Source organism: Ahaetulla prasina, chromosome 2, assembly GCF_028640845.1.
Source record: "Ahaetulla prasina isolate Xishuangbanna chromosome 2, ASM2864084v1, whole genome shotgun sequence".
NCBI classification, from domain to species: domain Eukaryota; kingdom Metazoa; phylum Chordata; class Lepidosauria; order Squamata; family Colubridae; genus Ahaetulla; species Ahaetulla prasina.
This window is the reverse complement of record NC_080540.1, coordinates 145,044,517-145,063,850: the sequence shown is the minus strand read 5'-3', so window position 1 is coordinate 145,063,850 and position 19,334 is coordinate 145,044,517. Positions and strand designations below refer to the sequence as shown.

The 19,334-nt window shown below is 37.7% G+C and overlaps 1 protein-coding gene across 2 annotated transcripts in view; it reads right to left on the bottom strand.

Annotated features, from left to right (window-relative positions):
• The window catches only part of PRKCA (protein kinase C alpha), a 227,701-nt gene that overhangs the window by 115,174 nt on the left and 93,193 nt on the right, over positions 1–19,334 (bottom strand). The gene's annotated exons all lie outside the window — the stretch shown is intronic.

The window sequence follows — 19,334 nt, the reverse complement described above, 5'->3', positions numbered from 1 at the left end:
ATGAAAATTTGTGTGACACAATACTACGTTCTGTGAAATTCTTTGACAAGCATTCAAATCATGGAAAAATCTTTACCTACTTTTACCTACCTTTATCTTTATCTACTTTTCTATTCTATGGAAGTGTTCAGGACAAGAAGTAGAAGTCCATCTAGGCCACACTGGAATTCATCTTCTACTTTTTTGGCTTTGGAATTTTAACTAGGCTACTGGCTGCTCATCATTGAGGAACTAATCTAATAGCATACAAGTAACCCTTGACGTATGGCCACAATTAAGCTTAAAATTTCTCTTTCTAAGCAAGACACTTGTTAAGTGAATTTTGCCCCATTGTATGACCTTTCTTGCCACCTTTGTTAAGCAAATCACTCCAGCTGATAAGTTGGCAACCTGGTTGTTAAGTGAATCTGGCTTCCCCATTGACTTTGCTTCTCAGAAAGTCGCAAAAGGCGATCACATAACCCTGGGACACTGCAACCGTCATAAATATGAGTCAGTTGCCATGCACCTGAAATTTGATCACATGACCATGGGGATGGTTGCAATGATCCTAAGTGTGAAAAGCAATCATAAGTCATTTTTTTCAGTGCCGTTATAACTTTGAACGGTCACTAAACAAATTGTTGTAAATTGAGGATTACCTGTAAATCATTTCTATATTCAAGGTCGATACACAATTAAACATTACTATTAGAATTACTATATCAAAAATATATATATATTATAAGGAATACCATTCTAAGTGTAGCTGGATGCTAACTAAACACAAAATCTCTTGGGTGACTACTTTACACATCCTCTCCTAGTTGCCATTTATATATATTTCACTTAGAAGCAATCTTGTATAAAATGAATATATTCAATTTTATTTCAGTAAATGTAAGCATGGGCTGAGGCGTTTTGTTTTGCTTGAAAAAGTGAGATAATGTTTACTGCAGGACAATGTTTTTGATTGTAAGTGGAAAGCTAAGATGACAGAACAGATCAACACTTCATGATGAGCATACTATATGAATTGTTTTCTTTATTAATTTTGCTCATCCTTTTTGGTAAATTATTTCCACTTTATTTATCCCACGAGAATGCTTGCTTAATGCGCTTGTGTTTTACTCTCTCCATAATAAAGCCATTCCAGAAATAAACAATTGTAAATGAAAACAATAACATTGTTCTCTCTAGGTCACATTCTAGCCTTTAACTCTGAGATTCCAGAATAACAAGAATCTTATTTCTGTTCCTACTCATTGTGGAATGAAGTATTACTCAGTGAGGAGAAAAATGATTTCCCACCCGCTCCAAGTCTAACGATTTTCTTGATTGTGACACCCAACTCTATATTTCCACTTTTAGTCACCCAAGTGATGCTGTGGCCACCCTTTCGTGGTGCCTGGAGGCTGTGGGGGACAACAAGCTTTGACTGAATCCTGGTAAGACCAAATGGCTTTTGGTACACAGAGTTCCGAGGACTTTGTCATCTTTAACTCTGGATGAGGTGACAGTGCCCCAGAAAGACCCGGTCTATAACTTGGGGTTTCTCCTGGAACAGGTGGCAGTTGTGGCTAGGAAAGCTTTTGTACAACTTCATGTTATGCACCATTTGCGACCTTCCCTGGATCCACCAGGATTCCCTGCGCTCAACTATTCAGTCCCTAGTCATGCACTCTACATGGGGTTATCCTTGAACAGCATTTGGAAGCTACAGCTGGTGCAGAGTATAACAGCATGGGTAGTTTTGGGGAGGGGCCCAAGAATGGCCCCTGTAAACCACTGATTCACAAGCTGCATTGGTTACAGTCTGCTTCCGGGTGCAATTCAAGGTGTTGGTGATCACCTTTAAAGCCCTTCATGGCATGGATCCAGGTTACTTGAGGGACTGTCTCACCCTACTTGGGTTGGCCCATACCATTTGTAGTGGTAGAAGAAGCATGCTGTGGATCGCGTCAGTCCAATTATTCTGGCTGGCGGGATCCAGGAAGAGGACTTTCTCTGCTGTTGCTCCTGCCCTAACATAGTTACCCTATGGTAAGATGGTTGGATGGTGAATGAATGAATGAATGAATGAATGAATGAACGAACGAACAAACAAACAAACAAACAAACAAACAAACAAACAAACAACAAACTAGTTTGGAAAAAAATTTCAGCAACCATCCTCTTAGGTTTCCTGTATTTCCTTTATTGGCAATATATTCTTTATAATTCTTTTTAAGAGGCAAACAAAAAAAAGATAATCAAGATAATCAAATTAACGATGGAATTTATAATAAGGGTGATTTTTTTTTTAAAAAAATGAGATGTCTCGAGCAAGACATACATTATTAAGGAAAATGGTCAAGCCATGAATTCTGATTTGAAAAGGGCAGGGAAACTTCTATTAACCATATGGACGTATCCTTGTGGAGGTTGTTTCCTGTTGCTATAGTTAAGGTTCTTGTTATTCAGTGCCACCTACAAGTGGGAAAGTAGTTTCCCATTCAGACAAAAGTACTGGTATTTCCTAGAGGTCTCCTATCCTAAGTCTAACGCTGCTTAACCTTTTTCAAAATCATTCAATCTTAGCTACCTATTACTGAAAAAAGAGAACAATATTTCCTAAAGCAGGCCCAAGATCAGTAGAAATACACAGTATGAAACTATTTTTCACTCCAAATAATCAAACCCCAAAAAATAATTTTAGCATATCCCTCTAGGTTAGGGGTGTCAAACTTGCATTGTCCCGATGTTGTCACGTGACGTATTGTGACTCCCCCCCTTCGCTAAACCAGGCATGGGCATGGCCAACGCGTGACGCATCCAGCCTGCAGGCCATGAGTTTGACATTCCTGCTCTAGGTAGAATAGCACAACAAGTAGCAAACTAAAACTAATACTGTTGCCTATCGTAGTCATTATAGTCACCCTGCGGTAAAACATTTTTGACAAATTGTTCTCAGCATCTAATCTACTTGAATACATATAAAAAGACGATCAGTTCTATAGACAATTGATTCTAGTTTCACACAGCTTTTAACATTTCAAGTAAAATTTACTTAACTTAAAACCTAATGTTTAATACCCTATATACTGGTTAATAGAATCATGGTCTTTTTCTGTGTTATAGTTGTTCTGACATAAGGGTAGAGTCATATAGTCATCTTCTCTTTTCAAAGGTAAACATAATAAGCTTTCTCAATCTTTCTTTCATAGGATTTAGAGGTTAAGAGGATGGAGAGGGCTTTTTTGTTTTTTTGCTGTTTTCTGAATTACTTTAAATTTACTTGAATCCTACAGTATACTTATTAAAAGTGACATGTAATATTCTAAAGAGAGGTTTCACCAGATAAGGAAAGACTAGAATCTTCCATCCCATTAATGCACTGAAAACTCATCACTTGCTACAATTACTTGCACATTCATAATGAAGTCTGCAATTATGAAACAGAGATGGGTTCCACATAAGCCTAGACCCTGATAACATGGGGTCCTTCTTCATCCAGAAAATAATGTACATACAAGGTATAGGTGAAAGCTTCTCTAATTTAGACGCACATCCTCAATGCATTTGATTTAATAAAGGTATGATGTGTTGTTGCCTTTTCTATTGAGCCAAGACCCCTGTACAGATCTAAACATTAGGTAACAGGCTACTACTTGCCTTTAATGCATGTGTGGTTTTTAAGCGGTTTATTAATGTACATATTTTATTATTATTAGAATTTTTTATCCCACCTGTTTTACTTTGTAAGTAACTCAAGATTGCAAACATACATAAAACCCCTTCCTCTTTTTCCCACAACAACCCTGTGAGGTGGGTTGGGCTGAGAGAGAGTGTCTGACTAAAGGTTACCCAGCTGCCTTTCATGCCTAAACCGGGACTAGAACTCAAATTCTAGTTTTTAGCCTGGTGCCTTTAGACCAACTGGCTCTCTTATCTGCACCACCTTCAACACAAGCCCCCCAACAGGTTCTTATCAGAACCTGATTATCAATGTGCTTCAAAACTACTATGTAACCATCCTCTTTCCCCCATTAATGGCTATAATTTTGTTCAGTTAAGAGGAAACTTAAGAATAGCTAAATTGAATTTCCTCATTCTAGTAGAGTCCAAATAAACTAAACTACAACTGTCATAATACCCAACCATCATCATTACTGACTATTGGAAACGACAAGTATTTGCAACCTTAATGCATCTGAAGAATATCAAGTAATGGAAGGCTGAGGCCAATCATTAAGTTTTGCTTCAATATGGAGTTGCATTTAGTTATATATGTTATCCTCAATACAAGCTTATGAGGCCAATTGTCCTGCTAGAAAATCATTTCTGCAAAGTCCTCATTACTGCTTGAAAGCAAGTTTGGTCTAGTGGTTAAGGCATCAAGTTAGAGATCCAGAGACTGTGAGTTAGTCTAGTCCTACCTTGGGCACAGAGCCAGCTGAGTGACTTTGGACTAGTTACTTTCTCTCAGTCCTAGGAAGGAGGCAATGGGAAATTATTTTTGAAAACCTTGTCGAGAAAACTGTAGGGACTTATCCAGTCTTTGAGAATTAAACATGATTGAACGGAAAAAGAAAATAAAACAACAGTTGTCCATTTGAATTTATTGTCATATTCATAACTTTCTTACATACACAATTTGAAGGTCTTCACCAATAGTCCCTACAGAGGAAAAAGAGGATGGAAGAAAAGACCTTTTGAACCAATTTCTAAAAATCCATTCCCAGCCCAATATTGAACCTCTTCAAAGCAACAGCATTTTATTCTGCAAATTCAAGATGTGATAAGGACTGCTAAAGTATTAACTTGATTGATCAAAGCATATTGAATAATATTTTTACCCAATAATTTCTGAATTTAATGCACAACGAGCACCTGATTGATTTCAATCCTTACTATTATTTCCAGTTGTCTTACTTTGAAAAGATCCATCAATTAAAATAAAGAACAGACCTCATGCACTATCAAAATGCATTCTTACTTCTTTTCAGAAACATATTATAAATATATATATATATATATATTGTTCACACAGAAAAGAAAAAAAGTCATACATCAAATTTAAAGACTCTCTTTCAAACTTATGAGATGGATAATAATCACAGTATAAACATACTATTTATTTCATTAATGTAAAACAAAATCTTGAATCACGGACATTTCAAGTAATTAAATACAAACTATACTAAATCTGCGTACAGCTTTAGCTGCCAACAAATTTAATCTTGTAATGCTTAATGAAAACTAAAAAGTTTAATCCAACAAGGAAGCAAATGTTTATTTAAGGTGGAAAGAACAGGTCTGGCTAGCAAATGACCTGCTTAAACCAGTGCATCATGTTTATGTAAGTTAATCTGATATTTTTTTTAAAAAGAAGAGTTTCCAGTTTTTTGTGGCCATAATCCTGTATTATACTAGAAAGACTATGACTGAGGTAAGATCACAAATTCTTCTCCGTATCTGCATAACAGAGCTAGCCTCTTCATTATATTCATACAACCGCAGTAGTGCATGCCACTTATACCCCAGTCTGGTGGCTCAGACTGCTAAGACAGTCTGTTATTAACACAGCTGCTTGCAATTACTGTAGGTTCAAGTCCCACCAGGCCCAAGGTTGACTCAGCCTTCCATCCTTTATAAGGTAGGTAAAATGAGGACCCAGATTGTTGGGGGCAATAAAAATTGACTTTGTATATAATATACAAATGGATGAGACTATTGCTTAACACAGTGTAAGCCACCCTGAGTCTTCGGAGAAGGGCGGGATATAAATGCAAAAAAAAAGAAAGATCTAAAACAGAAGGGCTGAACAAGATAGAATATGAAACAAACATACCCACCTTCGGAGCCCAGATTGGCTGCTGGGAGGCATGGCTGCTTGTCCCTTGGGGCAATTCATCCAAGTACAATTATCCCTCTGTGAATCACCCACAAGGGTGGGGCTGGGGGTTCAGTGGAGGAGCACCGGAAGAGGGCCAGCTGAGTCTGAATGCCAACTCTGAACCGGCTGTGGCTGGGGGGCCAAGGTAAAGGGGGCACGAGCATGTGGCAGAGGTGAATTATCCCATCTTGCCTAGCAATGTCTGTAGCTCAAGAATTGAGGGAGGAATTTTAACACCCCCCCCAAAAAAAAGTAGTCTTTGATTTATGATTGTAATGGAGCCCAGAATTTCTCTCATATGGGGCCTCTGGTGGCTCAGCAGACTAAGTCTGTCTGTTATTAACACAGCTGCTTGCAATTACTGCAAGTTCAAGTCCCACCAGGCCCAAGGTTGACTCAGCCTTCCATCCTTTATAAGGTAGGTAAAATGAGGACCCAGATTGTTGGGGGCAATAAAAGTTGACTTTGTATATAATATACAAATGGATGAAGACTATTGCTTAACACAGTGTAAGCCGCCCTGAGTCTTCGGAGAAGGGCGGGATATAAATTCAAATATATACATATACACATACACATACACATACACATACACATACACATACACATACACATACACATACACACACACACACACACACACACACACACACACACACATATATATATATATATATATATCGATGGTTGTAAGATGAGGCACCTGCACAATTGACCCAATTTTATGACATTTTTGGTAGCGGTTGTTAAGCAAATGCCATAGTCATTAAGTGAATCTATTGTCTGCAGTGGGTATTTTTTGCCAGAAACCAGAGTAAATGCCAGTTCTGGTAAAAAAAAACCAAAACTCATAAATCATGGCCATATGACTGTAAGATGCTGCCAATGGTTGTAAATGCAGGCCAATTGCTAAGCACCTAAAATGCAATCACACGATGGCAGGGGAAGGTGGCTGTCAGACTTCAAAACCGGAACTTCAAATCCATCCACATTCTTGTGAAGTGGGGAGGCCTTTCCCTATGGTAGGTACTGTGTCACAGAAAGTATGCCTCCTGGTTTCCAAATGATGACACTGATCAATTGATGGACCTAGAGTATCCCAATGCAAAGAAAGGTTCTCGCTGCTACAATGGGCTTATAGTTCATTAAGCTGGCCAGCTTTTGAAAACAAAAAAAAAAACAAAATAAGAAAGTAGAGGGAAAGTGGCAGGGAGAAGAAAAGTTAAAAAGCAAGCGTGTATGCATGCACACACACAGCCATTTCATTGGCCAAGAAAGTCTTAATTCAAGATGAGAAAAGGAAACAATTTGTAGGCATAGCAAAAACAGTTTAAGAATGGCATTGTATGCTTGCTTAGTTGGGATTAAGTCCATTGAATTAATTAATGCTATGCTGAGTAAACAAGTTTAGACTTGGTGTACAGAATAGGTGGGAAACAATAAGTCCCCACTTCCAAAATAATGAAAGTTGCTATGCTGTCAATTCCCTTCTTAAGGAATCTCTATAGAGAAGAGGTTGCACTATGGACAGCATCCCCCACAGGTATGGATGGCCTCAATTTTTGGGCTTTCCTAAAACATTAAAAACCCAAATATTCCATCAGGTACTTGGATGCCCGGCAGCTTAAACCAGCTCTGTTTGTGCTGCTCAAAACTGGATTACTTTAAGATCTATCTATCTATCTATCTATCTATCTATCTATCTATCTATCTATCTATCTATCTATCTATCTATCTATCTATCTATCTATCTATCTATCTATCTATCTTGTATATCTGGTTAATAACATAGTCAGCAAGATGTTCAGACTGGATTGGGCATTTTTGTTCACCTACCCTGTTTCCCCAAAAATAAGACATCCCTTGATAGTAAGCCCAATCAAACTTTTGAGTGCATGTGCTAAAATAAGCCCCCCCCAATAAGCCCTCCCCGAAAATATTTAACTGCATGCTGCCATTTCCTCTGGTTAGGGTTAGGGAGACAGGTAATCAGGTAAGATGGCAAAGGAGCCCCGTCTTGCTCCACGCACCCCAAAATAATAAGACCTCTCCAAAAATAGGGCCATGTGCTTATTTCGGGGTTCAAAAAATATAAGACAGGTCTTATTTTGGGGGAAACACGGTATCAAGATTTTCCCAAGGACCTGGGATAGGCAGATGTGGATGTTTGATGGCATTGGAAATATCATCGCAGGATATAAGCCAGGGGTGTCAAATTTGATTTCATTGAGGGCCACATTAGGGTTGTGTTTGACCTCAGGTGGCCGGGGTGGGCATGGCCAGTTCACCATCACTCATGTCAGGGACACCTGTGGGCGCCCGAGTGCTCTGCCAGTGAAAACAGGCTCCCAAACTCTGTTTTCGGCTGCAACGGCCTCTTGCAGCTCCATTTTCGCTGGCAGAGGCACCGCGGGCCAGTCCTTCATTGTTTCCAGGGTAGCCCCGCGAGCCAGAACTAAGCACCCCATGGGCCAGATCTGGCCTGCAGGCCTTGAATTTGACACGCCTGGTGTAAACTGTTCTTGTAAAACTGCCTTTTGCAATAGACTGATGGTGATCAATGCCAATTGCACCCAAGGTACCTATTACTATTGGTACAATATTTGTTTACTTTTTCCATAGTTTTTCTATTTCTATTTGCTGGTCTTTATATTTTGTTATCTTCTCCAGTTCCTTCTATTATTATTATTATTATTATTATTATTATTATTATTATTATTATTATTATTATTACTACTACTACTACTACTACTACTACTACTACTACTACTACTACTACTATTTTAGAGGTACATCTGGTGTATTTTGATTTTGGTTCAAATTTCTCGTGAGCTGCCCAGAGTAAACTGTTGTGGGACAGATGACTACATACATAATTTAAATAAATAAACAAACCACACATAATTAAACCAGGATTGTGGCATCAATTAGGAAAACTCAATATTCTGACCAGAGCTACTTTAGAGATTCACAATAATTTCTTACCTTAAAATGTAACTTAAACATATTTGCTTTGAGGGAAGAACTACCACAGGTAGAAGGAAGCAGTGTTGGGTTTATAGAAATAATCAACTGTTCTGTGTTTTGAAATTACACATAGAGATAACTATTTGCCTTGAACTATTCATTACTTGAAATAGACAAGTTTTTAGATCAGATCTCTCTAATTCTAATTTGAAAACACAATCTGTTTAATATCAAAGCATTTTATTTAATCAACAGATTTAGTAAACACAAAGTATTTACTGTACCAGTTTCCAGACCTTGTGTTCTTTTTATGCACATCAGAAGCAAGCAATCCAACAACACACACTGCTCTAGCACAAGCTGCATTCATTCATGTTCATAGGGACTTATTTCATCATGTTCATAATGTACGTTGCTGGCAAATAGGGGCCCAAGTTAGCCTTCCCAACTTATTCTCTTCCCCTTTAAGCTGCTGCTGTCCTAATTACTAAGACATGCAACGTTTTCACAGTGGGAGCAAATGCCCACTTTATCTGGGCTCAGAAACTAAACTGGGTTGGACCAGACTGGTACTTGAATGGTAGAGACACAAAATATATCAAGGCTGTAAGCTCTGTTGGGAAGTCACAAAAAAGGCAATGGCAAACCAGGGCAACAACTGAAGACAGGGTTCATTAAGAACAAAGGTATTTAACTCACAAAATTGTTTCAGTTCTTAATAATGCTAATAGGATCTATGCTGAGTTATTTGTTTGAGCTGCAGACTTAGGCAGAATTCGTAAATGTAAATCAAGCCATTTTCTAGAACTAGCAGCGAGCAGAGGGATGGACTTGAAGGAGAAAAGCATTGGAGCAGGTAGCCTGCAAATTTCAATCTGAAAGCTTCCTAAAGCTTGACAGTACCTGAACTGTCCACACACATTTTCTTTTCACTGTCCTCTCAACTAATGTAATGTTATTTTCTCTACTTATTTCGTTTTTTATGGTGTACTGAAGGCAAAAACTATACCAATCCCAAGAGGGTGGAATTATTTCACTTGCTGAAATAATCCTTGGGACTGTAATTAACCAACTACCCTGTTTCCCCCAAAATAAGACCTCCCCTGATAATAAGCCCAATTGGGCTTTTGAGCGCATGCAGTAAAATAAGCCACTCTGAAAAAAAAGCCCTCCCCGAAAATATTTAAATGCATGTGCAGCCGGTCCCCGCCATTTCCTCTAGTTAGGGTTAGGGAGACAGAGCTGGAAATCAGGTAAGATGGCAAGAAAAGCCCCGTCTTCTGCCACGCACCTCAAAATAAGGCCTCCTTGAAAATAAGGCCAGGTGCTTATTTCGGGATTAAAAAAAAAAAAAAGATAAATTCTTATTTTTGGGGAAACACGGTAGAATTGTTGTCCTTGAATGAAAAGTACAGTATTTAGTGTGCCCCGATTGTTTCAAATGCTGAGCCATACTTTGGAAACAGCGAAGATAGCTATCTCCATCTGGTATTCAACAAATGCTTTGAGAGACAGAGAAGTATCGTTCGCAGTCACTTACATGAAAACTATTCGTTATCTATCTGGAGTTCACACCATTTTACTTGATATGGCCCGTGCATGACCCATAAAAGGAAGAGATGTGAATTTTTTCTGTCGTGACACATATGTGTACTTTAGGAAAGGAATCAATAGATGGCTCAGAAGAGGATTAAATATATACCAAGTAAGAGCAAATAACAAGAGGAAGATTGACAGAAAGAAAACTGTTTTGACATTAACTGCTAGATCTTATATTTCCAACAATATAAAATGTATATAAAATGCAACAGGGCTACAGAGAACCCAGGGAATAATTGAAATGCAACCTAATTCCATTTCCATACAAAGTACAAAGTAACCTAGTGTTGGATTGTCCCAAGACAGAGATCTTAAATTGGTTTTAAGGTTAAGTAGTTAAACACCTGGGACTGATCCAACTAAACATGTCTTTTTTTTTCATCTTGCTCCTTATAGAAGAGCAGTGTGGTGCAATGGTTAGAATGCAGCATTGCAGACTAATTCTGCTGACTGCCAACTGCAATTTTTATCCATCTTTTCTGACTCAGAATTCTTGAAGATTCAAAGGGTTCCCTGATTTATGGGAAGAAATAGAAATGAAATTCCATAAAAGACATCTTTGGCAATAAATGATCTAATTGTGTTAATGCTAAAGGAAATGCATTGAATAGGTTGACTTTCATACTTGAAAGGCACTTCTCATTTGGCAACAGCCTAAGGTAGCACTATTCAGAAAGAAAAGGGCAATAAACAGTAATAAAAATTCATTTTTTGACTAATGCTGGCATTTAAGGGTAAGAAAGCCTTCAGTTTGAAACTGATTAAGGTCTGGTCAGTTTCAGGCAACTGCTGGAGTCTGGGAGGGCTCTAATCAACTAATTAAGGTCATAAACCTAAGCTTGTTAACTTGGAGTTGGCACTTTTTAGGGAATCCCTGCACTGTGGTGAAAAGCAGCTGGGGAAGAGATAACATGTTTAAGCAAAACCTCTGCCCTTCCAGGGGGCAAAAAAAAAATATTGGAATGGGTCAAGCAAGGACACTATGACAGAAATTTGTCTGAATGAGATGGCAGCAACCAGTCATCTTGGCAATTTCTTTCTCAGTCATGTGCTCACTTAGCAACCGTTTCATTTAACTGCTGAGTCATTAGAACCAATTGCAGTCACCAAATGAGGATTACTTGTATGAAAATATAACTTGATTTCTTATTAGACCCAAAGAAGAATGCTCAATTCTTCCGTATTATTTAATTTTAAAAAAGGAAGATTACATGCATGCCAGAATATCTGTGGCTTCTCTTCTGTTCCTAGACAAATCCTTTCTAATACTATTATTAATCTATGAAGAGTTTTGTTACCTTTATTCACAGATTCTTCATGTATCAATAATAGAAGCCTTTTTCCAATCTCATTTTCCAAAACAATCCTCAAAGGTGCTTTTTTGAAGAGGCGACTGGTCTTTCTGGTTTTTCTTTGAAGACGTTTCGCTTCTCATCCAAGAAGCTTCTTCAGCTCTGACTGGATGGTGGGGAATGGAAGGATTTATACTCCTTGCAGAGAGCTGGGCATGTGCATTCTTTTAGTGGGACAAAGAATGCAAATGACCAGCTGTCTGCAAGGAGTATAAATCCTTCCATTCCCCACCATCTAATCAGAGCTGAAGAAGCTTCTTGGATGAGAAGCGAAACGTCTTCAAAAAACACACACCAGAAAGTCCAGTTGCCTCTTGAAAAAAAGCACCTTTGGGACAACCATGACCTGGATGTCTGAGAATCTCCATAGACTTTTAAAAACAATATTGCAAGTCTTTGATTTCTACCAACCTGCCTTCCATTGAGGACCTGTATACTGCACGAATCAAGAAGAGGGCCGTGAAAATATTTGCAGATCCCTCGCATCCTGGACATAAACTGTTTCAACTCCTACCCTCAAAATGACGCTATAGAGCACTGCACACCAGAACAACTAGACACAAGAACAGTTTTTTCCCGAAGGCCATCACTCTGCTAAACAAATAATTCCCTCAACATTGTCAGACTATTTACTGAATCTGCACTACTATTAATCGTTTCATAGTTCCCATCACCAATCTCTTTCCATTTATGACTGTATGACTATAACTTGTTGCTGGCAATCCTTATGATTTATATTGATATATTGATCATCAATTGTGTTGTAAATGTTGTACCTTGATGAACGTATCTTTTCTTTTATGTACACTGAGAGCATATGCACCAAGACAAATTCCTTGTGTGTCCAATCACACTTGGCCAATAAAAAAAATTCTATTCTATTCTATTCTATTCTTTGTCTTTTTCCATCTTTGTTAAAAGAAGGTGGGAAACTAATCTTGACCACCAAATTGCATTTTGAAAATTGGTCAAAAATTCCCAGCTCAGTGAAAAAAACTGAAAGTGTCTGATGGGAGGTTTGCTCCCCCCAAACACAGGTGGAATTTAGATGGTTGTGGATATCTGGCTACCTTGCAGAAGGAAATAGCTACCACAAGAACTCCAGTTCAACTGGATCTGAAGGTCAGAAAGTCAGGAAGCTCCACATTATGATGAGGAATGTATCTCATTTACAAGCAGAATTGCCTCCACTCTTTCCCCCAGGGCAGTTGTTACATTTCTGTCTGCTTAGTATAAAAGAAAGAAAGAAAAGCCAGAATAATAGTATTTTGCTAGGTCAGGGGTCCATTTGTTAGTCATTCCCCAAAATTATATGAGATGAATACATTTATAACCCAGCATTTTATTGCAAGGTCTTTTACCTTAAAATAATACATTCATATACATTTTCTATGATTCTGCGATCCATCAGCTCTGGCTGCTGTAGAATGTGGAAAGCTAAGTGAAAGACTAAAAAAGAAAGGCACACTTATAAAATAATGGCGATTTTATTAGCACCGCTCTCCCGACTTCTTGATTTTCTTTACCTAGTGAAGGAAGGACATTGAAGTCCACACCTCTTTAATGCAATGGTTGTAATACACATTTCTGCTTGACAAGTAAAGGTATTTCTTTGTGTATTAATTTTTTAGGCTGGCCCCTTCTTCCTGATAGTGCGATTCTGGGTGGCTTAGAGATTATAAAAAGACAAATAGAAAAATGTTAAAACCATGCAGATGATTTTTTTAAAAACTATCCAAAAACCCAAAACTAAATCTGAAGATTTTTAGCTACCACACATATTATTCAGAAAGCTTCTGTCTCTCAGGGGAATAGTCTCCTTCACAGACTTGATTAAGAAGCAGCAGCAGCAGCTGGCACATCTGAAACGCCAAGCTTCAGTCAAGAAGGTCACAGGCTTAAATAGTTCTCATGCTCAAAGCATTGAATGGGAAGGTTGCAGAACTATTGCTGGAAGGCCAAAAGTAACACATACAGCTCTGTGTGTGCACAGCAAACATAAAAACACAGATAAATTATGCCTTAGCCACAATAAGCCACAAGGCACAGAGTTCCCTTTATTTAATACAATAACAATATATAAAATACATTTAAAGAAAGAACGGGTCTATTTTCCTCCATTCTGAACTTCATTCTCCCAAACAGAAGCATTATTTGATTTTTCACTCCAAGTAGGAGTATAGAGTTGGGGCTGGTTTTATATTTTTACAGAGAAGCATAGAATATCAAGACAAAATAGAGGTGGACGTGACTATAAACATTTCTACTGAGATTTGTCTGTTTTTAAAGCTGTGACTTGAGAATTGCTCTGGGTTTTGATCCTCTATGTTATTTAAAGATTCTGGGTTTTTTTCCTTCCTTCCTTCCATCCTTCCATCCAACCATCCATCCATCCATCCAACCACCCATCAAAATTTCCCCTTTATTTTTGCAGCATATGCTGCAAGCCGGGAAAGAAAGGTAGGTATACTTGTGTGATTTTATTTGTGAGAGTGGTCTGGGTAACTAAATAAGAATGGTTGTAGGTGAAAGTGCCTTTGAATGAGTTTTGTGACAAAGGTATTTTTTTTATAAGTATCGGTAATCAATGACTTTTTTTTCTGTCCCACTTTTCTTTCCTTTGTTTCATCTGAAGTCAGCTCCCCTAAGTTGATAAAGAAGATCATCACCCCAGAATTTCTGTCTCATTTCCCATTTTTGCGAGCGGGGGAACAATCTTCTGTTGTGATAAATATAGTAAATAATGTAATACTCTGATGGCACTTCCTATTCCTATTTTCATAAGGCCTCTGTAGATCATAAACTAAATTAACCTTCCAGTAAATAGTTTACGCAACACAAGAAAAGTTAGTTCATTGAGTAATTTTAGCCCCCCTAGCATCTGGTTCATTTTTAGACTCCTGAGGGTTAACTGACTGGGTCAATTACTTGAATTTCAGTACCCCTCAAATAAGTGTATTGTGCAAACAGAATAGATCCATTTTATTTGGATAATAAGAACAATACCAACCCTGTTCCGCTGATACTAAAGCTACTCTGAGTCCTACGGGAGATGGTGCGGTATATAAGTTTGATTAATAATAATAATAATAATAATACTCCCCAAAACTTCTAAGAAACCATTCATTTATCAGTCTGTTCCAAGTAAACATCTTCCATAATTTTCCTGAGCCAGCAAAAATACAAATATATGTAAGAATCCATCAAAGGAACGGAGCACTGAATCTACTGAGAGGCAATCATTTACATTTTCTCCTTGCAAAGCATGAATTACATATCCTCTTATTTCCTCTGAGAATTTCAGTGCAGGAATTTTCATTATTCTTTCTGCAGAAGAAAGAATATTCTGCAACTACAAGAGAAAGCTAAACAGCAAATACAATAGCAGATTCCAAGAAACTACTTGGGAGTCAAACAGGAATGAGGTGGTATAAAAATACCACAAACATAAAAGCTAAATAGAAAAAAATCTGTTAAACTAAACACTTAAGCAGCTGAGAAGAATGCTTAAATATTCTGCTTGCAGAGAAGGGCATCCCTGTGCGCGCCTGTGGGCGCACACACACACACAGGAATCAGAATCAAAGGAAGGATAGGTAAAACAAGTTGGGGAAAAACCAACATCTAGGGGTACAGTGCACGCTGTGGCACCTGCTTCCCAGCCCAACACCTTCAGTTTAATTAAAATGGTTGCATTCATTAAACTAGTTTCCATCTGAAATTCAAACTTTGTCATTTTTCAGCAAATCTTTTATATTCATTCCTACACAGCATTAAAAAAAAACCCAAACAAAAACAACAACAACAAAAGGGTTCCAGCCTTGAATAATTTGTCTCAACTTTAGCTTCTGAGTTTTTCCTTTCTCCAGGCAAACACCTCCAGTTTTCTAATTGAGAACACTTCTACTCCTACAGCAGTAGTAGGCATGATGACATTTCAATAGGAAAATTTATTCTTAATTAGTAAATCAGTAAAAGCTAAAACTGGCAGGGGACAGTAATCTTTACTACTAGAATACACACACAAAATCATCTCAATTCAAATTACTAGCCATATCTCTTTTCTCCATTCTTCCTGTCTCAGTTTAGCAATGATAATCCCAAGGCTTGATTAACCATAACTTTATTTATTGTTATTATACCATATTGACATTTCACTTAAAAATAAATATAAAGGGAAGGTAATTATTTCAAATAACATCTTGGAAGGTTCCTCACATAAATAAAAACAAACTGGAATGCATCAGAAGTTCAATGTATGAGAGGGCTTCCAATAAAAAAATGGCTGGCTGGCTGTTATTCTGGGAAATTAGTGTTTTATTCTGTTGGAAAGAGTGGGAAGTCAATGCTTTTTTTTCTTTTCCTTTTTTTAAATCTTGCCCCTCCCCCTTTTTTAAAAAAAATCTTTATTTTCATTCTCTTTTATGTTATAATAAGATTCAATGAAACATTATGGGGGGAAAAATGTCAGTGAAGTGCTCCAGAGACGAAAAGCTAACAAATCGAAATTCAGGGCAGGTAAATAAACAGGGCTGTTGAAAATGGAGCCATCATTCACACCCATATACTACACTAATCCCAGTCATGCCACATGGTGTTTCTTTTTTTAATGCTCCAATGGTAAGGAAAAGGGTGAGTTGGGATTTCTTTTTGGGAACCCACAGAGTTGCTATAAAATGGCTGTCTGTTGAGTAAATAAATTGTGCCTATGCACTGCCAGCACACAGAAATAAAAGAACTGGCTGAGGGAGAATGGACATTCTCCCTCAACATAGAGAGTTCTGTCTTTATAGAAGTACTGTTCACTTTATTTCATATCAATAAAAAAGTGTCCATGTGTAAAGAAATTACACTATTATTAAACATTAATATTAAATTTATTCTTTAAAATTCTAATTACAAAATTAATTAATAACATTAATATTAAACCCTCATCACCTCCATCTGAGGCAATTAGTCTCTCAAATACAAATCTAAATAGCTTGAGTAAAGACTATTTACTAAAGAATTCAAGTTTTATTTATACTAATTGCCACTTCTCAGCTGATTTATTTTTCTGCTTTGGTTAGTTCTTGCAGTTATACTCGGGGAAATTCATCACATGAAGCAAAACCTTCTTGCTTGTCTGGAGTTTCTCATTTTCTGATCGCCTTCATCCATCATCCATGGATGATTTACATGTTTGGGTATTTTCAGAAAGGGAGAATTTCACACTTTCTACTTTCTTCATAGCTTGGTTTACTTTATTTGTGTTTAACGCCATTTGCTTTTTCTCCCCCAAGAGTAAGTCCCAAATGTTATACTTCAACTGCATCTTTATAGGGGAGGTGCTGTAGGTCATGGAAATCATAGCTGTATGATTTCCATTTTGAGGCGGGATGCCTAGAACTGGACAAAGTATTCCCAGTGTACTCACGCCTCAATTTTGTACATTATAGCCCTAAGAGTTTCTTTTTTATTCCTTATAGGATGTCCAACCTGCTATATTACTAATTTGCCTCCTATATTACTGAGAAAGTTTACATGTTCGGTAATGCATGAAATATACTGTGTCTACCTAAAATGTTCACTTTATATTTAATGTCCTGGTTGGCTCATTTAACCCACACTGTATCATATCTGATAGGGAGTATGTCAAACTGTCAACACTTGAGAGCACTACGCTGACCATACCCTCTATTATAGAACAGCAAATAAGAATTAAAATAAAACTGCCAATTTTTGAATAATTCACTGTTCTGTTTACCAGGCAGATTCTCTTGTTTCCTCAGTCACTATATTGGCTTCTCAGTCCAATTCTTAGTTCTACTCAGAAGAAGCAGAACCAGTTCAGATCTAATGAGGACTGATGATTTTGCAAATAATCCCCAGCAAACTGATATTTTCTTTTTTCCCCCCATTCTTCTTGCATATCATAAGAATGAACAGAAACTTCTCCTGCTTAAATAATCTGACATTTCAGTTCAGAAAACTGTTCTCATCTTAACCAAGGATTATTCTGCCTGGATATGAAAGGAATGTAGTCCACCATCACTACAGAAATAGAGCACAACAATGATGAAAATCATCTTGAATGTATTTGGGTCAATATAAAAGGGGTGAAAAACGATATTGCCATAGGTCTATACTATAGGCCACCCAACCAAACAGAGGAAGTAGATGAACTTTTTGCTAGTCAGCTAACTAAGGTATGTAGGAAGCACATCACAGTAGTAATGGGGGATTTTAACTACCCTGACATCAACTGGGAAACAAACTCTGCACCAAGTGGAAGATCCAACAGGTTCCTAACAAACCTAGCAGACAACTTTGTTTCCCAAAAAATAGAGAAGGCGACAAGGGGATCAGCTATATTGGACTTAATTCTCACTAACAGAGATGAAATGATAGAAGGTGTTGAAGCTACAGGAACCTTGGGGCAAGTGACCACGCAATATTGGAATTCGAGATTAAGCAAATACAAGTAGTAGAACAAAGTCAAACTAGAGTCTTGGACTTTAAGAGAGCTAATTTCAATAAACTTAGAGAGAGCTTGAGAAGGATTCAATGGATGAGAATCCTCAGGGGGAAAACAACTCAAGAAGCTTGGGAAATTTTGAAAAGTGAGATTATAAAAGCACAGTCTAACACAATACCAATGAAGAAGAAAAATAGTAGATCTCAAAAGAAACCAGCATGGATGCATAAAGAACTATCTGACAAATTGAAAGACAAAAGGACAAATATAAAAGTGGAAAGAGGGGCAAATAACTAAGGCAGAATATCAGCAACAGCCCGAGCCTGTAAAGATGAAGTGAGGAAAGCTAAGGCTCACAATGAACAAAGGCTAGCGACAAAAGTAAAAATAACAAAAAGCTTCTTCCAACATGTTAAAAACAAGAAAAAGTCAAGGAAACAATTGGCCCATTGCTGGGAGAAAGTGGCAAGAAGATGACAAGCAACAGGAGAAAGCAGATCTACTTAACTCATATTTTGCATCTGTCTTTACACAAAAGGAAAAACAATCCAACCTATCAAAACAGCACTACAAAAACAGATTAGAAACACAAGTTAAAATAGGGAAGAAAATGGTAAGTGAACACCTGTCTACCCTAGACGAGTTCAAATCACCAGGACCGGATGGATTACACCCCAAGGTTCTGAAGGAACTGGCAGGCGTGATCTCAGAACCACTGAACTATATCTTTCAAAGATCCTGGAGCACAGGGAGCTGCCAGAGGACTGGAAAAGAGCTGATGTAGTTCCCATCTTCAAAAAGGAAAAAACAGATCCAGGAAACTACAGACCTATCAGTCTGACCTCAATACCGGGAAGATTCTGGAAAAGATAATCAAGCAACGAATCACGAACACCTAGAAGCAAACAAAGTAATAACCAAAAGCCAACATGGGTTTGTCAAAACAGATCATGCCAGACTAATCTTATCGCATTCTTTGACAAAATGACAAAATTAGTAGACCAGAGGAATGCTGTTGATATAATTTACTTGGACTTCAGTAAAGCATTTGATAAAGTAGACCATAACCTACTACTAGATAAAGTAGAAAATGTGGGTTAGA